We start from the raw sequence: 6000 nt of genomic DNA, 5'->3' as shown, positions 1-6000 counted from the left end.
GGTGTTTTAAGAACAACCTGGCATTCAATGTCAGTAAGACCAAGGAACTGATTGTGGACTTTAGGAAAGGGAAGTCAGGCGAACATGCACCAGTCCTCATTGAAGGGTCTGCAAGGGTGGAAAGGTTGAACAGCTTCGGGTTCCTGGTGTCAACATCTTGGAAGACCTATCCTGGGCCCAGCACATAGATGCAACCATGAAGAAGGCATGTTGGCGTCTCTACTTTCTTAGAAGTTTAAGATGATTCAGCATGTCAATGAAGACTTTGACAAATTTCTACAGATGTACAGTGGATGCATCATGGTTTGGTATGGAAACTCCAAAGCACAGGAACATAAGAGAGTACAGAGAGTGGTGGACTCAGCTATTTCCATCACGGGTACAGCTCTCCCCACCATCGAGAACATCTACAAGATGCGATGTCTCAGGAAAGCAACATCCATCATCAGGGAAACCAACCATCTGGGCCGTGCCCTCTTCTCGATGCTGCCATCAGGCAGGAGGAACAGGAGCCTGAAGACCCACACCTCAAGGTTCAACAACAGCTTCATCCCCACTGTCGTCAGGTTCTTGACACAACCTGAGAAACCCCAACACTATGTTTCTAACCAAGGACTATGTTTCTTTTTCACTCTCTCAATCCTGCACAAGTGTCATTATGTTTATTTTATTGTTTATTTTGCACACGTGTGAGGTATGTTTAAATAATGTTAATTTAAGTTTAAGTGTATGTTTGCCCATGTCAGCAATAAACTTGTACCACCATACTCAAGGACAGCTTCTATAATGAGATGGACTCTTGACCTCACAATCTACCTCATTCTGACCTTGCACCTTATTGTCTGCCTGCACTGCACTTTCTCTGTAACTGTGACACTTTATTCAGCATTCCGTTATTGCTTTACCTCGTACTACCTCAATGCACTGTGTAATGAATTGATCTGTACGATCGGTATGCAAGACTAGTTTTTCACTGTACCTCAGTACAAATGACAATAATAAACCAATTAGATAATAATAAACCAACGGGATTGGGTATGGAAAATGAGATGCAAGATGGAGGGAGTATCTGTGAGGAAAACAGACTCAGACCTGGGAACATGTGTCAAATTGTGTAGGGCCCCAGACCTGTCCAAAGACAGAGGTGCCCCCAGAACAGAGGGAAGACATGTCGATGTACAGACTGACCACCACCACTCCCCGCCCACCAACAGTGATTGTGATCTACACCATGTCCCAAAGAAACTACAACAACTGATTCTGTACTCACAGTAAAATGACATACAGATTGTCTACCATGCAGGCAGTAAATATACGTGCTGAGTTGTGCTGTTTTCCTGCAGGAATGACAGATTGCAGCACACAGAAGTGGAGCAAGTGAACACGCTGAGGGTTTGATGAAGAACCCTCAGCTAGGCACAACACTTGATCCAATGCTGCAAGAATCGCCTCAGTTGTTGTGAGAGGATGGCCAAAGATGCAACAGGAGCTCCCAGCAGCCTTGCCCTGTATTTCCACGTTCGAGATGAGCTCAGCAAGTCAGAGGAATTACTGTTCAGAAATGAGGGGCATTGGTAACAAAATCCATGAGGAGAGAAATTCTGAAGTGCATATACTCTTAACATCTGGGAGACAATGGCCAGGTGAGGGGAGATTGTGGATTAGGGCACTAGCCTGGATGGACACTGAAGTGAAAGGTTTCACTCAAAAATGTGATGTGGACACTAGGCACCAGAAGGAGCCTGTGCTTGAATGTGAGATATTGTATAGATGTTGCATGAAGGCAGCATCCGATTTCTTTACAATCATACCACTGCTTGATTATTTTTCTAACTACCTGGAAAAATACCACCAGGATTTAACCACATCATCATGGGCAGCAGCAGTAGTTGTCAATGCTGCTCCATAGCTCCAGTGATCCAGGTTTGATCCTGCCCTTGGCTGCCGTCTGTGCGGAGTTTGCAAGTTCTCCCCGTGACTGTGCGAAATGCATGAGGTCGGTAGTTTAAAAACAGAAAATGCTGAAAATACTCAGTAGGTCAGACCACACATGTGGGAAGAGAAACACAGCTAGTGTTTCAATGATTCAAGTGATTTTCACTTACATGCTGGGAGCTTAATTGGTTCCTGTAAATTGAACTTTAGGTGGTTTGCGGGAGAATAGGGTGAGGGAGGGGATGTGGGTGGAGGGAAGAGGTGGTGGGGAGGGACTGGTTGATGAGGCAAAGATGGGATTAATATGGACGGATACTTGGTGGTCAGTGTAGATGTGGTGGGCTGAAGGGTGTACGCCTCTATCACTGGTCAGCATTCTCAAGCTGAAGGGTCAATTTGCCAGGTATGGTGTTCCAGACGCGAGTTGTCCCAATGTACTCAGACCAGTCTGCAAATCACAGAATGGTTACAGCAAGGGGTGAGGCCCTTTAGCCCATTAAATCAGTACCAACTGTATGTGAAAGCAATCTAGCAGTAATGATTTATTGGTATTGGTATTGGTTTATTATTGTCACTCGTACTGAGTACAGTGAAAAACTTGTCTTGCATACCGTTCATACAGATTAATTCATTACACAGTGCATTGAGGTAGTACAGGGTAAAAACAATAACAGAATACAGAGTAAAGTGCCACAGCTACAGGGAACAGCATTGCAGGTAGACAATAAAGTGCAAGGTCAAACAAGCCCATCTCATCGTATAAAGGAACTGTTCAGTAGTCATCACCGTGGGATAGAAGCTGTCCTTGAGCCTGGTGGTATGTGCCCTCAGGCTCCTGTATCTTCTGCCTGATGGGAGAGAAGAGAGAATGACCCGGGTGGGTGTGGTCCTTGATTATGCTGGTTGCTTCACCAACGTAGTGAGAGGTATAGACAAGAGTCCATTAGGAGGGGAGGCTGGATTCCGTGATGCACTGGGCTGTGTCCACAACTCTCTGCAGTTTCTTATGGTCATGGACAGAGCAGTTACCATACCAAGCCGTAATGCATCCAGATAGGATGCTTTCTATGGTGCATCAATAAAAGTTGGTGAGGGTCAAAGGGGGCGTGCCAAATTTCTTTAGCCTCCTGAGGAAGCAGAGGCACTGGTGAGCTTTCTTGGCCGTGGCGTCTACGTGGTTGGACCAGGACAGGCTATTGGTGATGTTCACTCCTAGGAACTTGAAGCTCTCAACCCTCTCGACCTCAGCACCATTGATGTAGACAGGTGTATGTGCACCGCCCTCTTTCCTGAAGTCAATGAGCATTATATATCTTACATATAGGCTTGGGGGGAGGTAGGTTTAAGAAACGTACTAACCATAAGCATCTGCCTCTAGTATTATTCTATGTTAATTATGCTTCAGTAAGATGACTTGAATCTGCAGAGTCACTAACTGGGTGAGTTGCAGTTATGTAAACCCACTAATTATATAAGCTACAATTTAAAAGTATACTTTGCACTGCTGGGATACTTGACTAAAGGAGGAGGTTTCTTATTTCAAAAATAAACCTTATTCATAATAAAAAATATATACAAAAGAATAAACACAATGCAAAACGTTTTACATTCTTAGTGTCATATGGACTAAAGGGGAAGTTTCAGAGGCCAGGGATAGGGAGTCTTCAGCTCAGTGCTTGTTGTTCAGGCTGTGCCAGACACTTGAAGGATGTTTGTGTAAGAATATGAGGCACAAGAATGTTAAATGCTTTACTACCCCGAGAATCGGGAGATAAAGGACTAAATGGATAAGGAGTTTGAACAGGTGTCTTGTTGAGAAACAAAGCCATCCTGTCCTGCTCTATGTGCAGGGTGTTGAGAACATGGGGGGGTTGTGGTCATCTGCCCATTGGCAAAATTCATGTACATTCACCTCAGTTTCAGTTAATGTCAATTAATTTCTTTATCCCATGTATAAAAACTTGTTTTTGCTGTGTGATACGTCCATTAGAAATTCTCATTTGCAACCATTGAATAAGATTTGCTCAGGTTTCTGAGTGGAATGGTCCCCCTTGTCCTGAAATTGTTTTCCATTTAAATACTTCTTCAGCTCCCTGTGGAATGGTGCAACTGAATCTGCTTCCAGTACTCCCCGGCAGACCTGGCCATTCACTATGTAAACAGGTCTGTCTAAGTGTGTCACTTTGTTCTTTTGCCAATCATTTCATTCTATGCCCCTTGTTCTTGATCCTCTGCCAATGGGAACAGTGTCTTTCTATCCACTCTTCCTGTTTTCTGTCTATACTCTGTGATTTTAAATACATCTTTGAGATTCCCTTATAATCTCCTTTGTTCCAAGCAACCCCAGCTTTTCCAGCCTATTCAAAAGTCTACAACCCCTGGAATAATTTGATAAATCTTATCCACACCTCTCTAAAACCTTTCTATTGTTCCTAAAGTGTGGCTCCAGAATGAGGACGATACTCCAGCTGTGGCCGAACCATTGGTGTATGGAGATTCAACATGCCTTCCTTGCTCTTGTATTGTGCGCCTCTAAAGTCCAGGATCCCATACGTTTTATTAACCACTCTCTCAACCTGCCCTGCCTGCTTCAAAGATTCTTCCCACCAAAATTTGCTTTTCTGCCACCTATCCACCATTCCACCCGCCTGCTGTCATCTCCTGGATGCCTTTTGTTATTCACTCACGGTTTCCTGCGCCCGATTTGTGTGACATCTGCAAATTTGGAAATTGTGCCCTGTATGTCCAAGGCCATGTTATTTCTGTTCAGAGAAGGAGTGTTGGCCCTACTGATCCGTGGGGAACTCTGCTGTGTTTGTCCCTTCAGTGCTGACTTGTACTGTCCCTTCTGTCCCACAGCCTTCAATCTGAATGACGTGGCACCCTATCAAATACCTTCTGAGAGTCCATACGTACCACATCAATTGCATTTCCCTCATCAATCCTAAAACAATCTCCAGCATTACTTCAGCATGATTTGTCTCCAATAAATCCATGCTCTAATCATTCCACACTTGTCCAAGTGACTGCTAATTCTGGCTTTAACTTTTGCAAGTCATTAGGAAAGCTAACAAAATATTATTGTTTATTGCTAGAGGAATTAAATATAAAATTACAGAGGTTATAACTAGAAGGCTTTGTTGAGACCACGTCTGGAGAACTGTATACTGTTGGGGTTCAAGAAGGCAGCTCACCACCACCTTCTCAAGGGCAGTTAGGGATGGCAATAAATGCTGGCTCAGCCTGCGAAGCCCACATCCCTTGAATGAGTAGATAAATAAAAATAAATAATTTTTATAAATGACCTGGATGAGGAAGTGGAGGGGTGGGTTAGTAAGTTTGCGGATGACACAAAGGTTGGGGGTGTTGTGGATAGTTTGGAGAGCTGTCAGAGGTTACAGAGGGACATAGATAGGATGTAAAGTTGGGCTGAGAAGTGGCAGATGCAGTTCAACCCAGAGAAGTGTGAAGTGGTTCATTTTGGTAGGTCAAATATGATGGCAGGATATAAGTCTTAATGGTAGGACTCTTGGCAGTGTGGAGGATCAGAAGGATCTTGGGGTCCGAGTCCATAGGACACTCAAAGCGGCTGCACAGGTTGACTCTGTGGTTAAGAAGGCATATGGTGTATTGTCCTTCATCAATCGGGGAATTGAATTTAGGAGCCGAGAGGTAATGTTGCAGCTATATAGGTCCCTGGTCAGACCCCACTTGCAGTACTGTGCTCAGTTCTGGTCGCCTCACTACAGGAAGGATGTGGAAGCCATAAAGAGGGTGCAGAGGAGATTTACAAGGATGCTGCCTGGAAAGCGGAGCATGCCTTATGAAAGCAGGTTGAGGAAACTACTCGGCCTTTTCTCCTTGGAGCGACGGAGGATGAGGGGGGACCTGGTAGAGGTATATAAGATGATGGGAGGTATTGATCGGGTAGATAGTCAGAGGCTTTTCCCCAGGGCTGAAATGGTGGCCATAAGAGGACGTAGGTTTAAGGTGCTGGGGAGTAGGTATAGAGGAGTTGTCAGGGGTGTTTTTTACTTAGAGAGTGGTGAATGCGTGGAATGGGCT

This window comes from Pristis pectinata, chromosome 6 (genome assembly GCF_009764475.1).
Source record: "Pristis pectinata isolate sPriPec2 chromosome 6, sPriPec2.1.pri, whole genome shotgun sequence".
NCBI lineage: Eukaryota > Metazoa > Chordata > Chondrichthyes > Rhinopristiformes > Pristidae > Pristis > Pristis pectinata.
This window is presented reverse-complemented; position numbering follows the sequence as displayed.